This window comes from Chiloscyllium punctatum, chromosome 22 (assembly GCF_047496795.1).
Source record: "Chiloscyllium punctatum isolate Juve2018m chromosome 22, sChiPun1.3, whole genome shotgun sequence".
Classification (NCBI taxonomy): domain Eukaryota; kingdom Metazoa; phylum Chordata; class Chondrichthyes; order Orectolobiformes; family Hemiscylliidae; genus Chiloscyllium; species Chiloscyllium punctatum.
The window spans coordinates 42,572,728-42,591,849 of record NC_092760.1 but is presented as its reverse complement, the minus strand read 5'-3'; the positions used below and the strand labels follow the sequence as shown (position 1 = coordinate 42,591,849).

Below are 19,122 nucleotides of genomic sequence, written 5' to 3'. Positions count from 1 at the left end.
TACAATAAAACTAGCCAACGGTTTTAATTTAGTGCCATCAGCCATAAAGAAAGAACTAAAGAAAACCTAGTTTTCTCATAGCCAGTGGTTTTCACCAGCACAGGGTGTTCTGTAACGCGTATTTCATTTAGATGAATTTGTTATAACACGACTGATGAACGGAGGACAGTTTCTAAAATTGCAGTTTCTAAAAGTGGGGATTGGTTATAACACGATTCCTGTCCCATTATTTTAAATGGTGCTGCTATTACACGATTTTCTTACAACACGGGATTGCATGAGAACGGAACAACTGCATTATTGCAGAACTAACTGTATTGGGTTTTTTTTCTCCTTTTCGCTTCACAGTTTGACTCTCCAGCATGTCAAGAATTAGAGGCATTTCATCCATGTTTCCAATATATGATAACTTGTAGCCTTCCTTCTGCAGATTTCTGATTACAAACTGGTGAAACTGTAATATCTTCTAGTTCAGCAGGCATCTTTTGTGCAATCTTTATTCTCTGCCAAAGTACTAAGTTATGCCTTCTCATAAACCTTATGTAAAATCCAGCACTTGCCTTAAATTCAAAGTTTCAGCCTCCTTTGATTCATTTTGTGTATGAATTCGGACAGCTTTATGATTAACACATTTTCCATTTTGATGATTTTCAAGTACCTGCTCAGCTACTGTTTTCTCCAATTGTGGCCACTTGGTAGGTTTACCTATTGGCACACTTTTATTTTAGCTTTGTCTGAAGTTGGTTTGATACCTTTTTCCCGTCTCTCACTAGTTTCTCTGAAACATAGAATTCTTTAACTGCTGCACAGTTATTTACCTTCTCTGCAACTTAAATAACTTTCCATTTGAACGCTGCTGTATATTGTTTGTTTTTTTCCAGAGGGCATTTTTACACAAAATGAAGAAGAAATTTCAAAACCTCAAATAGGACTGTATTCCACGAAGTTGGTAGTCACCTGATGCATCTTAAACCTGCATGCCAAATTGGTGTGAATTATACATCATAACACAATGACACAAAAAAAAATCATTTCTTCATAACATTTATGTAGAGGATAATAACTTGCCAGAGAGCGGTGAATCTATGGAATTCATTGCCACAGAAGGCTGTGGAAGCCAGGTCACTGAGTATATTCATGTCTGAGATAGGTAGGTTCTTGAGTATCAAGAGGAATCAGGGGTTATGGGAAGAAAGTGAATCAGAAACTTAGCCATGATTGAATGGTGGAGCAGACTTGATGGGCTGAACAGACTAATTTCTGATCTTATGGGCTCACAAATGTTGATCTGTTATCTGTAAAGAACTAGAGTCAACATTTACATGGATAAACAGATAGATAAATGGTTGGCAGATACACAGAAAATTCCAGATTTTTGGCCAAAATAGGGGGTCAACTTTTATAAAATCGACTTTTACTTGAGTATATACAATAGATATCTTGAAAAGTCACTCAGAGACCATCATAGCTCATTAGGAGTTAACTGCTGCAGAGAACATGGAATAGTTTAAAAAAACTGGCAATATAGATACAAAACAACCCAACAGGTTTTATTTTAAACAGATGAAATGAACAAATCATATTGCTTTTTTCACTCCATCATTAGTTAAAAAAACTTATTCTACAAATGAGATCGTGCTAATTGATTTTATCTAATGAAAGAGTTAAGACCTGCAGTTATAAATCAACAAAACCTTTATTCACAGCTAACACTGAGTCAGATATTGACGCTGTATACAGTCCACCAACTTAAGTTGATTGATCTAATTACATACAAGAAATCCTGGAGGCATTGTTGTGAAAAAGTATTAAAACATGAAAAACTCAGCATTGTCATTAATAAGAATATTAAACCGCTGGCAATATGAAGTGAATTTGATTTATTCATTCACTATAAATCAATGACTTTGCTGTTGTGCCCTAGATGGCATGAATATTCCTATTGTTCTCAACTCTCCTCCAATTCACCGTAAGCAAAAGCACTAGAATTCTACTAGTAATAGACCTACGGTCTAGACAAAGCACTTGTCTATACTAAGTTCATTTGCTATGTTGTAATTTGGATGTCACACTTCTTAGCCACTATATTATCATACCAAACACTATCGCAACATTCACTTTTGGCAATGCAATGTCTCTTCCACGTATTCGCTCAAAGTCACACTTCAATCATTCTTGCATTTAATATCACCTTTAAATTTCTTACATTTCTAAATGTGTAAAATAACTTTCTTGATGTGCACTACAGCAAATCAGGAATCAAGGTCTACCCATTTAAAACATTTGCACATATTTTCTGTAGTTAAATTTTTGTTTCTCTTTTTATGCCAACATTTTCCTTGATAATATTCAACACTGATGTATATTTAGCACAAATTTTACCAAAGTAACCAGTCTTTATGACTGTACCTTCATCCACCAAATTCAAAATACCTTTGAAAACTTTGCTCGCACCAGAAAATCTTCAAAATTCTTTGAATAGGTAACTTCAAGACTGACAAAGGAAATGTAGTGGGTGTAGTGAGCAAAACCATTATGAAAGGGTGTGACAAGATATCACGAAAGCATTAATAGAAACAATTAAGGATGCAAAATTAGAGAAGAATGGCAAACTGGATCAAAAGTTTGTTAAAAAAGAAACAGATGATACATATTAAGGGCAATTTTTTTCAGTGGTAGTGATATTCACCCCACAGGCTTCAGGTTTTTTTTCCACTTTTTTAAAAAATCATTTGGATATAGATAAGTGGTACTGATGTTGAAATTTGCAGATCAAATTAAAATTAGAAGTGCAGCTAACTTCTGAAAAGACCATAACAAGCTGTAAAGAAATACTGAAATATGGGGGACTGGGCTAAAAGACAGGTGTAAATCATGGACTGTGGAACACGTCACTTATACTCAAATGTAGACACAAGAGCCATTGAAGTTAAAACCTGAGTAATGATGAGCACAAGCTAAAAATGAGACTACTGCCTCCCAAAGCAGACCAAATGTTAGAATGCCAACTTGCATCTGCTAGGACATCAGACCAATTCTTAGCCTGATTGTCAGAGCCCCTCCATACCTTCCATTCTCCCTTCGTACACACCATGTCCATTCCATACCACCCACGCATTACCCATACATATTTGTTCAGTTTTATTCGGTATAGAACAAACGTACACTCTAACCACACAGAGATGTCTCTGATATGTTCAAAAAATTTAAAAAAGAGACACAAGCATTCAATGTTCCCAGTGATTTCACTAGGAAGATTCCTTAATGAAAGCAATTTTGATGAAGTTGGGTTTAAGAGTCACTCTTAAACTCTCATTGGAGTTTAAGAGCGACAGGTGATCTTATTAAATTGAAAGAGATTGTGACAGCTTGATAGGGTAGATGTCAACCTGCTTTCCCCCTTGCTAGGGAATCTAGGATAGGAGGCACAATTCAAATATAAGTAGCCTCAATTTTAATTTCATCCCTCCGAGGATCATTAGTGTTTGAAGTTCTCATCCCAGTGAACAGTGGGGGGTTGTGTCACCGAATTTATTAAAGGCCGAGTTAGACAGATATTTTAATGACAAGAGAGTTAAATGTTATGGAATAAAGCAGCTGATAGTCTGGAGGTCTGATTATCTGTTCAAATATTGATAGAATTTCTAGATAGTCTCAATATGAATGCTTGGCTGGACTCCGAGATGATGATGAAGGGCTTATTTCCAAAGGGCTAATTCCTGATGAAGGGCTTATGCCCGAAAAGTCGATTCTCCTGCTGCACAGATGCTGCCTGACCTGCTGTGCTTTTCCAGCACCACACTCTCGACTCTGATATCCAACATCTGCAGTCCTCACTTTCACTTGACTCCAAGATTGCCTATTGGGCTCAGCCTGACAGGAGGCTATCTACACACCTATATAAGGAACGGCTTGATTTTTGTTTGACTGACACATTTATCACAATCTCAGAAAACTATCCTCCTTTGAAGTGGCTTTTTAATGCCTGTGTCCTTACTTGGACAAGATTAAGAGGTATCGAAGTTTTTTTCCATTGGACATTAGCTACGTTTGATCAGGATTTAAGCAAATATAAAACGGGTAATTGTTTTCAAGGGAAATTTTGAATGCCTTTTTAATTTCAAAGACTTGCAATGGTTCAATGGTTCTGTATCTATTGACAAAGGAAGAGTGTTTCGAATGCTCAGTAAATGTCATGGCATTAAATCAAAGTGAAAATCAAGGTCCCCTGTCACATTCATATCTGATTCTCCATTCTACAGAATGCACAACGAGACTTTATCCACAGGAAAAGGGACTCTAACACATCTGAATACTTAAATGCAGCTGATTAATTTGATTGTTCCTTCCATATTAAAGACAAGCCACATGATCAATCTCTATAATCAAAGCATAATTAAAATTCATACAAAATCTCAAACACATATGTAAATGCTTTAAAGAAATTGTACACTGTCTAAACATCTTTTAAAGCTCCCCATCAAGAGGTCACCAGATTAGACCTCAATTGTCTGGTGTCTGCATCCCAGTCAGTCACTGCTGGGGTTTGTGACAGACTGTGCTCTAGTCAGTCCTGGTTGATGGGCAAAAGATGGAGGAGTGGTTAAAAAATTTACACAGACGGATGTTGTGTTTGGAAATTTAGAATCTCAGAAAGTGGTGGGGGAACCAGTCTTATTGGAGTCAAGTAATAGAAGGGTATAAGTGACTTCAGTCAGAGGAGAAGTAAGGCTTATTAGGGGCCATGGCACCTATATATTGAAGGGTTGTGAGGAAGGATTAGACCACAATGGCAAACATAATTTCAGATGTATAAAGGAGAGGTGGATAAAAGATCAATGGGTCAACAAATATGGCAAACCAGTGAGGGTGGAACAAATTAGGAATAAGGGAGGTTGGTATTTGAACGACCCAACAGGAAAGCTGGATCTCACCATGCTAATGACTGTCAAACTAACTGTGCAATACACTTGTCAAAATAGAAGTGGATATATATTCACTTGTGGGGGCCAATATTATATTTTGCATGTTTTGGCAAACTCAAGCCTCCTATTCATCTAGAGTCTATTGGGTAGACAATCAGATTCAGCTGACCTCAATTATTACAATGCAAACATAATACCAGCATTTGGCATCTTGCTACTAGGTGGATGTATTCCTAACTCAGAGCCAGAAGGTTTTGATTCAAACTGTCCCAGAGGTATGTCATAACATCGCCAAACAGATTGATTTTAAAACTTCAACAGCACTCAAGTAATCAAAAATCTTTAAGATAGTACACTTTTGCCTGATTGTTTACTGTATGCCTGAGTTCATGAAGTGGCAATGCAACCAGGAGAGAAAATGCATTTCAGAAACAGTCCCAATAACACAAGGCAACCACCACAAGGACTGAAAATAAAAAAGTGCTGGAAATCATAACGGGTCAGGTAGCATCCATTGGAAAGCCAACTAATGTTTCAAGTCTAAATGATCACAGGCACTACACATTTTCTGATATCCTAAATGGATGCCACAGCCACAGAACAGAATGGTAGCAAGGGTTGAGGGCTATTCTGCATCATCCTCCATGAAAGAGAAGGCTAATAGGGAGCTCTCAACCTGAGGAAGGTTCCCCAGGTCTGTGACATCCTACCTGCATTCATGTGTCTCAATTGCCCTCATCACCCTTCAGTGCTATAAAATGCAAGGATCTGACATTGTGTCATGATATCATGAAGTTCACAAATGCTAACAATTCCTCAGAAATCCCCCACAAAATATATTCAGAGTCACCCTTCAGATTTCTTTGCCAACTCAGGTGCTGAGAATATCCCAAACTGGATGTTGACACCCCATCCAGGGTAAAGACCTATTGTTCTTGTCGCTTTTTAAACGCTAATTAGCTTTCTACACAATTCTCATACGACAACTGCGAGGTGGTTGTCCCAGATCCAATATCCTGCCATTGAACTGACAGGACAAACTATGAGTCCCTGAACACTATCTCTGCAGCTCTGACTGCACTATCCAAAGGTCAAGCCCATAGCCTGCCAGGAAAGAGAGAGAACAGGCACACAAATTGCTGATGCAATGAGACATTCAAAGGTTTTCAACAGAAGGGCAGCATCTCCCTGTAATGGAGAAGATGTTTAACTACTTTCATTTCAGACAACCATGGAGACACCAAACAAGGAAATTAGACTGTGACAAATGTTAAAATAGTTCATATATATTTAAACGTCTAATTTTTAATACATCAAACACCCATGCCACAAAGCACCCTCAAAAGGATTTCTTCTTCCTTTGCCTGCCACTATACCTTGGTGCAGGCTTCACAGAGTGGAGAGAGCCTACTGATTGGAGCACTCTGCAGATCATGAAGAATTTGGCTGTCATCCACTGTGGACTTGAGGTGTAGAGCAACCCAGGCTGGTGAGAGCTTCCTACACAGATACATGTGCATTCTCCACGGCCTTACTTGCTGCAGATGACAGGACAACTAGAAGGGGGGAGGTGGAGGGACAGGACATCTCTGCATTGCTTTGACATGACGTTTCTGTGTTGCCTGTTGGTCGGTCGTGCTCAATGCAGGTTTCTTTACAGGCAGCAGCATCTGGTAAGAGGGCGAGGTGCCTTGTCCACCTCTTGCTTTGGCACTGATGCCGAGTACAAACCTGAACACATATCTGGTAACCATTCTGCTGGACTTGATTCTCCAAGTTAGTCATCATATATTCTGTGCAGCAGCAAAGCACATACATGCCAGAGAAATCACAGGAGAAAGAAACAATGGACTCTTCCAGCTTTTGTGCAACTTAGTGAAGGTCTCCTAAAATCCTGACTGATATCCTCCTGATACCACAGACTGACCATTTAGCTAATAGCCAAGTAGACTGGCACATCTTCAGCATGAAGCTAAGTAGCAGTTTGGTGTCTCCTAGTATCAGGGACCTTGGACATTTCCTCTTCTATTGGTTTTGATCACATGCTATTGACATGCTCACCAGATTTGCATCCTTTAGTTTACTTTAACAAAAAAAAGCAACAGTTCTTGTGTTGATAGGTAGCACAATAAAACACATTGCCAGTGAACCCTTCCAGGTTTCATCGCATCAACCTCAGAGGTGATGCTGCTGAACAGCCTCTACTGCCTCTTGTGGTTTTCAGTCCATTGACTGCTCATCACTGTGGAAGAGATGAAAGAGAATAAGTTGATGCAGATGCAAAAACTATTGTGCAGAGGAATGACAAGGACTAGCTGTATATTTGAGGAGAGCAGACAACAATGTTCCTCACTGGCTTCAACCATGTTGATCTCTCCAGATGTGCAGAACCATATTGAACCTCATCAATTAGCTGGACTGTATTTCCTTCAAAGACAATGAGGACTTGGAAAGCAGGAAGCTCTTTGCCAGTCTGAGGCTTTCCTTCCTGTTGTGCACCAGTCTGCTATCAATGAAAGAAGGCAAAAGGTTGAATGCAATGGGATGAGCATGCAAACATTTGATGAGTATGCACAGCCCTGCAGGGTGGTTAGCTACAAGGAAGCAAAGTACTTGGGAAGTGCTAGAAGATAGGCAGCATAAGATGGATGTGAGCCTTTCAGTGCGTAAGTGGATGAGATTGACATGCATTTGCAACAGCGTTAGACCAAGTGATGGCCATTTCAGAATGAGATAGCAGCGAGAAAATGGTAGTGCTTACCCTTGCAGAACATAGGAGATCAATCATCCACTTCCTGCACTAAGCTCCTGTTCATTCAGGCTTGAGGCACTTTGCCCTCATGTGATCTGGTCCCAGGCCTAATGGGAGAATTTCTTTCACTTTTCAGAGAGGAAAAGAACCTCCTTTCTGGCCCAAAATAGAGTGCCCATTCACTTCCTGGTACTTTGCAGACAACTTGAGGGTCAGGAAGAATAATACTGAGTTAGAGATTTAGTACACATTAACTTATTTTCCTGGATAGTTAAGACAAACTAAAACCATGTCCATCTCCTAGCTGACTTTGCAACGGACAACCCCCTACCTCCTCCTCGAACTCCTCCCAGAAACGTCCAACTATCCCAACTCCTCCCCAGCCTGACCTCACCACCCTTTGAACTTACCTCACTCATACTCATGCACTCTCACACAGGAAAGTTATTTAAACATCCCAAAGGTTTTCAATGTGATAGCAATGACAACTTATAAGTACAGCAATAAAATGGAAAAAGGGAATGTAAGATGTTTTCCCCTGATGATAGACTACTTCGCATTTCTGAAGAAACAAGACGAGGAAATCTCAAGCAGAACTGAAGAATGCTACCACGGGTCAAACTATAGGAGCAGTGTGGTAATCTGACAGTGACTGCCATTCCTTGGAAGGTTCAGCCCAGTGTTTTTTTTAAATGTTGCGTGAGTGAAGGACAATACAGTAATTATAGCGGTTTCATAAAAATCAAAATTATACTGGAGTGGCATAGTAGCTCAGTGGTTAGCACTGCTCCCTCACTGTGCTAGGGACCTGGGTTCGATTCCAGCCTCGGGCAACTGTATGTGTGGATTTTGCACATTCTCCCTGTGTCTGTGTGGGTTTCCTCCAGATGCTCTGGTTTCCTCCCACAGTCCAAAGGTGTGCAGATTTGGTGAATTGGCCATGCTAAATTGCCCATATTGTTCAGGGATGTGTAGGCTGGGTACATCAATCAGGGGTAAATATAAGGTAGGGGATTTGGGTCTGGGTGGGTTACTCTTCGGAGGGTCATTGTGGACTTGTTGGGCCGAAGGGCCTGTTTCCACACTGTAGGGATTCTAATTCTAATATTAGAGAGACGGAGCGCTGAGAGAATGAGAAAAAGTGAAGAGCTGGGGCTGCCTGAAGAAGGGAGAAGGATGTAGGAGGGGACTTGTATATTTTCAATATTTGTATGTTTGAGTGAACTTAACCTATCAGTTTCTTCTATGCAACTAATTAAATATCAAAAAGTAAATATTTTACAAGAAGAGAGGATACTTGAAAAGAGGATCCAGCAACTGATAATAAGCTTGAACTCTAGGACATAACAGTAATAATTTCTCAGTTCTGGAGCAAACCCTTAACAATGTTTATAAAGTCATTGCTGCAAATCACAAAAACAAGACAAATGATTGGTTACCTTACATCATACTACATGAAGCTCCTAAATATGGCTGTCAAGATTAACTAGCAAGCACAAGATTAGCACAGCAAGAGGCTATAGAAAGGCTATAAAACTGGATATTTCCATCCAGCACCTCCAATGAAATCTTTACTTGAAAATCATATCGTACCTTAAATAGCTTTGCTTTCAATCTACACAAATAGCATGTTAAAAATCTTCAAAGACATCTGTATAAAACAAAAATAACAATCTGCAATTCTGGAGGACAGGCGCGTTCAGCTTTAAAAGGGCGTTTACAGCAGAAAACACAGAATGTATTTGTTTCTACAAGCATCCAGAGATTTAATCCTACCATTGCTCACTGTGCAGATTTCAAGTACACTCAAGGCAAAATAACTACAGGAATGTTTTCCTATTCAAGGCATTATTCCTGAATGAGATATTGCTCCACAAGCTTGTCATTTTCCATATGACTCAAATATTCACTCTATATGAACTTCAATGGTTTTTAGTGAGTTAGCAACGAAAATTAGCTGATTTACTCATTAATACTGGGAAAAAAAAGACATGTGACTTGCTTTCCCTGATAAATATGTAGATGCACCTACCACAGACAGAGTAAAACCTGACCTTTTCTTAGGAAAAAAGGCATGGCAAGTGACTGAATTGTTAGTGGGTGAGCAGTGACCATAATTCTATTAGACTTAAAATAGTTATGGAAAAGGATTAAAGTTCTTAAATGGAGTAAGGCAAATTTTGACACTTTAAGACAGGAACTTTCAGAAGTTGATTAGACTTGACTGTTCGCAGGCAAAGGTACAACTAGCAAATGGGAGGCTTTCAAAAGTGAAATATCAAGAGTTCAGAGGTATCATGCTTCTGTTAGAGTGAAGGGTAAGGTCGGCAAGAGTAGGAAACAATGGATGAATAAAGGTATTGAGGCTCTGGTCAAGAATAAGGGGGGGACATATATTAGGTATAGTCAACTGGGATCAAAGGAATCTCTTCAAGAATATAAAGGGTGTAGGGACACTTTTAAGAAGGAAATCAGTCTACCCTGTAGGCATTCTATAGCAAGACAAAAAGGGGATATGAGTTAGCTTTGACAGATAAGGTTAAGGATAATCCAAAGAGATTCTACAAGTACATTAAGAACACAGCAACCAGGGAGAAAATATGGCCCCTTAAAGATCAATGAGGTCATTTACGTGTGAAACTACAGGAGATGGGAGAGGTACTAAACAAGTATTTGGCATCTATTTTCATTACGGAGAGAAACACGGAGCCTACCGAACTCTGGGAAATAAATATTTATGTCTTGTAAACAGTTCACGTTACAGAAAGAGAGGTACTGGAGGTCTTAAAAAAACAAAGGTGGATAAAAATCCACGATCAGGTATATTTCAGGATGTTGTGGGACATTAGGGAAGAAATTGCAGTGCCCCAGCAGAGTTGTATCATCAACCATGGGTGAGGTGCTAGAGGACTGGAGGGGTAGCTATTGTTGTGCTTTTACTTAAGGAAGGCTGTAAGGAGAAGCTTGGAAAGAACACACCAGTGAGTCTGATATCGGTGGTGGGTAAGTTGTTAAGGATTCTGAGAGATAAGGTTTGGAGAGGCAAGGACAGATGATGGATAGTAATCATGGGGGGATTTTTGCATGGAAAATCATATCTCAAAAACTTGATTGAGGTTTTTGGGGACGTAACCAAAACAATTGATGAGGGCAAAGCGGTAGACTGATTATTAAAGTTAGATCACAGGAAATTCAAACAAACCTTGCCAAGTGGATACAAAATTGGCTAGATGATAGGAGACAGAAAGTGTTGGTGCAGGGTTGCTTTTTGGATGACAGGCCTCTGACCAGTGGCGTTCCACAAGGATCAGTGCTGAATCCACTGTTGTTTGTTATTTATCAACAATTTGGATGAGAATTTAAGAGGCATGGTTAGTAAGTTTGCAGATAACACCAACAAGTTGCCAGAGACACCTAGTGGCTCAGGTATATAGTTCTTTAAAGTTGTGCCTGGGTAGACAGGGTGGTTATGGAGGCATTTAGAATGCTTGCCATCGTTGCTCAGACCACTGAGTATATGAGTTGGGATGTCATGTTGAGGTTGTACAGGACATTGGTGAGGCCATTTTTGGAATACTGTGTACAGTTCTGGTCACCCTGCTATAAGAAGGACATTATTAAATTGGGCAGGGTTCAGAAAAGATTCATCAGGATGTTGCCAGGACTGGAGGGTTAGAGTTTAAGGAGAGGCTGGATAGGCTGGGACTTTTTTCATTGGAGCATAGAAGGGTGAAGAGCTATCTTATAGAGATTTATAAAATCATGAGGGGCATAATAAGCTGATTAGCAAAGGTCTTTTTCTAAGGGTGGGTAAGTTCAAAACTAGGGAGAATATTTTTTAAGGCATGTGGAGAAAGATTTAAAAAGGACCTGAGAGGCAACCTTTCCACACAGGATGTGCCAGAGGAAGTGATAGATGCAGGTACAGTTACACTCAAAGAGATTTGGACAGTACATGAATAGGAAAGGTCTAGAGGAATATGGGCCAAGTGCAGGCGGGTGGCACCTGTTTAGTTTGGGAACCTTGGTCAACATGGAGGACTTGAAGCAAAGGGTCTCTTTCTGTGCTGTATGACTATGACTCCATGACTCTAAAAGACCGCTTTGCATTTCTGAAGAAGCCAGATTAAGTAGTCTCAATCAGAACTGCAGAGCTTTATCACAGGGTCAAAATAACAGAGCAGAGTGGTAATCTGACACCCATTGTCACACCTCAGAGGTTCAGCGCAATGCTTTTTTAAAAATGTTTTTAACATGCACACAAGATAACAGCCAACACAGTAATTTATCACTGCTTCATGAAGTTCAAAATTATATTAGGGAGAGAGCTGCGAGCAAAAGAAGGCAGGGGTGCTGCCTGAGGAGAGGAGGAGGAGATGTGAGGTACCACAGCCATTTGGGCCTTTACTTGACCTCTAAAAATACACACTTCTAACAGAGCCATCAGATAACAGACAGAGTTCAGGGAGCTGATTGATTGTTTTTAACCCATTGTCTGGTCCAGGTTTTGCAATTCTCCAACAATCTTCAACCGAAATATGGAAAAGGTAATGAGATCATGATCCAGGAGTTATTTTCCTGGAGCTAGGCCATCTAAATTTAGCAAGATAATGTTCTTTTTAAACCTTATTTTTAATCTTTCAAATGAAATCACAAAGCCCACAGGACAATCTACCGACAGTTAACTCTTAACAGACATTCTGACGTGAGCAACCAAGTGTCCTATGAGATTTTGCGAGACAAAGAAAGACACCAGAGCTGAAAATGTGTTGCTGGAAAAGCGCAGCAAGTCAGGCAGCATCCAAGGAACAGGAGAATCGACGTTTCGGGCATGATTCCTGAAGAAGGGCTCATAAACGTTGATTCTCCTGCTCCTTGGATGCTGCCTGACCTGCTGTGCTTTTTCAGCAACACATTTTCAGCTCTAATCTCCAGCACCTGCAGTCCTCACTTTCTCCTAAAAGAAAGACACCAGACCAGCATTACAAGTGTTTTAAACCAAGAATTGCTTTAAGTGCTTTAAATCTGTACAGTAAGATACCAGTCTGGACTATCTCAGGCCACTAGCATTGCACATATATACGCTGACTGCCTGCTTATCATCTCTAAATAGGTCTCATCAACTCCATAAGTACTGTACATCCTTTCTTCTTAAAAATACTTGTACCTTGTAAGCTATCAAACAACAGCTCTCTCATGTCACATCAATGACGTATCTTAACATGCTAATTCTGCTGCATTCTCTTTTACTAGTGTCAGAGGCATGTATTGTTGTGTCATTATGATTTACATGAATCTCATTACACCACGAGAAGTGTGTCTGCTGGTCCTATATCTACTGAGATACACATCTCAAAGCAACTAGTGGTCTTAGAGCCAACAACTAAGAACAATTCAAAGCAAGCAGTGCCCAACAGAGAATGATTCATCAAAGAGACTCATTTTCTTAAATTTTCCATAACTAGTATTCTCATTCTTTTAATTCACCCTAGATTTGTCCAGCTGTTACGATCCATTATATTAATGATAAATACTTGAACTACGAACCAGCGAGCAACCCAAGTTTACACATGGAGACCTATTGTTACATGTTGAATCTACTTCAGGTATTACCATTCATGCATTCATGAACAATTAATTATCACTCTGCTCCAACCATCCACCACCAATATTGCCAGCAGATTTAAGGAAGGCAGAAATGACACCTGCCTCATACAAACAGAAGATAGAAAGCCAACTGAATCAGGAACAATGCCAAATTAAGAACATAATTCAAGAATAAGGATGGGCAGACCATACAGGGTAACTCAGTTGGCTGGATGGCTGGCGTCAGTCAAATTGTGCCATCAGCAGGGGCTTCAACCCCTGCTCTGGCTGGCTTGCATTTGGAATCACTGCTTGCCATATCTGTGGTGGAGGTTGTGATACTGAGGGTTGGACAGATCTTCAGGCAGAAAACTCAAGAAGATGATGGAAGTTATCTGGTTCAAGTCTTCCCTGCGTTCAATACACTCATGACTGATATTTGACCTTAACTCCCTTTCCATGCTGCTCTCGCAACCCTCAATTTTAAATTTAACTAGTGATACAGCAATCAACTGCTCTTGGATAGAGAATTGTGAAGATTCACAAGTCTTTGAGTGAAGAAATTTATCTCCAACTAAGTCTTATGTAATTAGCCCCTTAGTAGGGGATTGCCCAGCAAATGGGAGAATGCTTGCAGTTTCTAACCTGTCTAATGGCTTCAGAATCTGGTATACTCAATAAACTCCAGACACCATTTACTCTGGACCTTATCACAAGACAACTCACTCATCTCAAAGAGCAATCTAGTTTTTCAATATAAGTTTATCTTTCCAGAGATAGAACGATCAAGGTTTACGTAAAGATTTGTAGCTCGGGTTCTGGTTGCCATGGTTGTGGGTATGTTCGTCAAGCTGGGAAGTTGATTTGCAGACGTTTCACCCCTGGCTAGGTGGCATTTTCAGTGCTTTGGAGTCTCGTGTGAAGCGCTGCGTACTGTCTCTTCTGGAATTTATTTGGTTCCATTCCTGCTGCTTCCGGTTGCCAGTACCAGTTTTTTATTGTAGTGGCTGGAATACTGGGTATAGATCTGTGTGTTTGTTGATGGAGTCAGTGGATGAGTGCCATTCCTCTAGAAATTCTCTGGCTGTTCTCTGTTTAGCTTGTCCTAAGATCGTTGTGTTGCCTCAGTCAAATTTGTGGTCCTTGTCAATTGTGTATATAGCTACTAGGGACAGCTGGTTGTGACATTTAGTGGCTCGTTGGAGTTCATGGAAACATCCACAAATCCACTTCCCAGCTCAGCTAACATACCCACAACCATATAAAACTGAACACGAATGCGGTCTCACAAAAAGCTCTGCACAATTACTACAAGACTTCATATTCTTGCAGTCTAGACCATCAATAAAGGTCAGCATGCCTTTTGACTTCATTATTGTTTGCTGCATCTGCGTGTTAACTTTGTGTTCTACATGCCTTTCAGGACCTCAGTAATTACATTTAAATTGCAACCATTCCATAGAAAATATCACCATCGGACACGCTCAAACCAAAAAAAAAAAGAGGATCTTATTCTTGATACGTTCCTGGGGAATGAGTAGATATCTAATTAAATTAAAACCATTTTATACATAATGTAATAGATTCAGCAATAGCAGAAGTACGTCCCTCCATAGTTTTCCTTCACCAGATCAAAAAACCACAGGCTAAAAGATTGTTCTCATAAATCCACTACTCAGCAACCTGTAGTTCAGACTAAGATGTCAATTGCTTTGCCTACGACTGTAATCTATATTCAAAGTATTGGCTGTCAGTGGTCTCTCCTCATTTTATTATTGTTTCCTCCTCTCCATACCCATTACCCGTACATCCTCTGTCTTCCTCCAGCTCCCCCTCCTCCACTGCCACCACCAAAACAACTAATTTCTGCTAATATCTGGTTCACTAGGTAGCAGTAGTAGTTAACTAAATCACCCCAATGGTCATTATTCACATTGAGGTAATAGATCAATTAGCCATACAGCACAAAAGATTAAATGAATTGTCTCTCCATATAGCTTGATGGGGCAAGATGTGGAGGTAGGCATGCAGAAACTCTCACAGCTGTGAGTTATGAGTATGAACCAGCACCTTTGACATCATTATATCCTTACACTCTAGCCATTCAGGTAATGAGACAATGTGCAAAAGACCTAAAAGTGGATGCTGACACCCTACCAGATCATCTAGGCAGAAATGTCATGCTGGTAAGAAGCAATATGGATACCCAGAACCTTTGAATAAATTCCAGTCATCCGAATTTTCTGTTCCTCATGACTCCTCACCTTGTTAAGTAAAATGTGTGTTTAAAAAACAGCTATCACCAATAAACAACTTCAAGCTGCTTTAGTAACTAATGTAAACACTACCCAACAACACCTGGTGTGTTTCACTAAGAGTAAAATGCACCGGTCATAAATATAGGGTAGCACTTAAATAGGAAAGCTCCATATAATAAAAAAAACTACTTGAATTTCACTCAAGCAGTTATCAAACTGCTCCATTCACAATGTGATTTTCTGCCAACTACTAATTACTCTAAATACATACGCTTTTGAAATGAAAATCAAAATGCTGGACATGTGAAGCAGATCAGTAGACATCTGATACATATGCGTTTCAATTGAACCCTTCACCAGAGCTGGCCTTTTCGTCTTCTTTCCTCTGTCAGATCTAGATAGACCTGCTGCGTCTTTCCAGAATTTTGTTTAAATTTCCTCACGCTCAGTAGAAGCAGTGTGTATCTCCAAAATGCATTGCAGCAACTCACCAAGGTTCCCCTGAGAGCACCTTTGGAGCCCATGACTCTGTCACCTAGAAGGAAGAGAGCAACAGATGTATAGGAACACCACCACCTGCAGGTTCCCCTCCAAACCACACACTATCGTGACTCAGAATTTTATCACCACTGTTGGGTAAAAATCAAGGAACTTTCCTCCTAACACTATTGTGGATGTCGGTAAAAACAAGGTCTGCAGATGCTGGAAACCAGAGTCTAGATTAGAATGCTCCTCGGATGCTGCCTGACCTGCTGTGCTTTTCCAGCACCACTCTTGTGGGTGGCACGGTGGCACAGTGGTTAGCACTGTTGTCTCACAGCGCCAGAGACCCGGGTTCAATTCCCACCTCAGGCGACTGACTGTGTGGAGTTTGCACATTCTCCCAGTGTCTGCGTGGGTTTCTTCCGGGTGCTCCGGTTTCCTCCCACAGTGCAAAAAATGTGCAGGTTAGGTGAATTGGCCATATTAAATTGCCTGTAGTGTTAATTGAAGGGGTAAATGTAGGGGAATGGATCTGGATAGGTTGCGGTGGGTCGGTGTGGACTTGTTAGCCCGAAGGGCCCGTTTCCACACTGTAAGTAATCTAATCTAATCTCACTCTAATCTAGACTACTGTGGGTGTACCTACTCCTCATGGCTAAGAGACGTTCAAACAGGCAGCTCATCCTTGTGGGGAGGTGTTGGCCTAATGGCATTATCACTAGATTAATTCAGAGACACAGGTAATGTTCGAGAGATCCAGGTTCAAATCCCACCACAGCAAATGGTAGAATTTGAATTCAGTTTTAAAATCTGGAATTAAGAGTCTAATGATAACCATGAATCCATTGCCAATTGCCAGATAAACCCATCTGGTTCATCAATGTCCTTCAGAGAAGGAAATTGTCATTCTTACCTAATCTGGTTTATGTATCACTCCAGACCACAGCAATGTGGTTGACTTGTAACTGGGGGATTAGGGATGAGCAACAAATGTTGTCCAACCAGCAACATACACATCCCATGAATGACTTAAAAAGAAAACCTTCTGAAGGCAATTATGGATTCTGTGTGGCTTGAAGGGGGGATTACAAATGATGGAGCTCCTACACATCGGTTGTCCTTGCCAAAAATTCTTTAAGGGTCCACGCTATGTGAAAATTAGCCACAGCATTCATTTGAAGTTGCTTTCCACTCCTGGATATTTTTATAAAAGTCATTTGCTTTTTTAAAAAAAGTGATGCCACTAATTAATTGGCTTTAACAGTACTTCACAACATCAGTCATGAAGAGAATATAGTTGCAAACTTATATATTTGACCTCAGTTACAAACAAAATTGTGGAGTACTTGCAAAAGTATTCACAATATTAAAAAAAAAAGACACAATCCTCATTGGATACAATTCGGACAAGTGATTTACTATTGTTCAGAACTTTTTCGCTTACACACTGAGGAAATAAAATGTACTATGCACAATCAGATCAGAACTTGCAATATATCTACAGGGTTGTTGTTGCAGGTAATACAAGGCAAAAGTTTAAAAGAGAAAAGGGTGCAACCACCTGATGAAGGAGCAGCGCTCCAAAAGCTAGTACTTCCAATTAAACCTGTTGAACTATAACCTGGTGTTGTGTGATTTTTAACTTAAAAGAGAAGAGCAGGTTATTGTTTCCAAGGAGAACGTTTGAACCAACTGTGCATTTCCAGAAATTCCTATTCTCATTTCATATCTCTCTCAATTTATTTTTGTTTCTACAAAATGTTAGAAATAAACATAGGTTATTAATTCTTGATTAATTCTTAGTCTTGTTTCAATCTTGAAAATATTTCATTTGCCATTGTGTCTATGAATTTTGCAGCAGCTAATATCACTTTAGCAATATTAATTTTAATTTTACTTCATTAAAATTATTATGTTTTACTTTAGGACTGATATCATAACAGAAGCCACAAGAATGATACTTGAATTGCTGATGAATGCCATCTGAACAATGGGACTCAAATTGAGTCTGGCATGTATGCAAAGCACAATTTCAAACAGGAGCTGTTTAATCGTATCAAACTATTGAAAGAATAATTTATTATGTGACATCATTGACTCAGCTCATTAAACTGCTTCTCTTTTTAGCAAAAGGTCTATAACAATGACAATTTTATAACATTGAAAATGCTCCCAACAGACAGAACTCAGCTTCTGAAAGATAAAATGCAAAACTACCTCGTTAGACACATTTAATAATACCTGCGATCTCAGTAGGGAGGTTTTTACATCCATAGTTATACTTTACTCAAATCTGAATGACAATACTGCACTTAAAATTATGCATTCACACCTGTAAACTCTCAACAAAGTTTACTTAGTTATTTTGGTTCCTCAATGGGTTCAAGTCCAGGTAACAGTTGATGAATGAAGTTTACTGAGCCGGAAACAAAATCAAATTTGCTCATTAACAGTTAATAATGATTAAACATTTCTCAGCATTGTTTTCCTCTTGAACATAATTGAGCATGCATAAACCAAAGACTTCCCAAAAATAAAATAAATTAACAATAGGGAAAAATAAGCTTACGTAATTTAGATTTAATCAAAGCACAATTAGTTTCATTTTCTTCCCCTCAATCCAATGCCAAACAGCGACAATCGGATACATTTCACAGATGTCTAATGATCAACCTAAATGGATAATAAAATAGATTATAAATAATCATTTGGTCAGACAGAATTTAGTATTACAGAAACAAAGCTCAATTTATTTTTTTCCGTCTTGTACACATTAGAACAAGTCTCAAGAAAAGTGAAAACAACAAATATACAATACATAGATGTTGTTTCCCTTTCCTTTGTTAAGTTTTGTCAATTGATCTGATGCATGCAAGGAAAAAGCTTCAACAAACTGCCTTTTCTGAGCAATACAAAACATTGTCAGGTCACTTAAATCACATTTTCATTACATTTGATTACATTTCAGCAAGTTTTATGTTATTATCATTCATGTCTCAATAATACAAGCATTTCTTGATATCCTGTATCTCAACACTATGAAATTTCTTACTTTGGTCTTTTTCTTTCTGCAATCCAAAGACTTCTAATTTCCACTTTGTTGACACCTTATCAGTAT

At 39.4% G+C, this 19,122-nt stretch overlaps 1 protein-coding gene across 15 annotated transcripts in view; it reads right to left on the bottom strand.

The window, feature by feature from the left end:
- The window catches only part of dagla (diacylglycerol lipase, alpha), a 357,270-nt gene that overhangs the window by 212,263 nt on the left and 125,885 nt on the right, over positions 1-19,122 (bottom strand). For 3 of the 15 annotated variants that reach the window (XM_072592161.1, XM_072592167.1, XM_072592172.1), the window contains one exon: positions 18,574-18,677. The exons of 10 other annotated variants lie outside the window; for them this stretch is intronic. The gene's annotated coding sequence lies outside the window, so the exon portion shown is untranslated. Of the gene's footprint in view, positions 1-7,686; positions 7,801-16,012; positions 16,057-18,573; positions 18,678-19,122 lie in introns of those variants that run through there. 2 more of the 15 variants (XM_072592162.1, XM_072592177.1) reach the window with 2 other exon arrangements.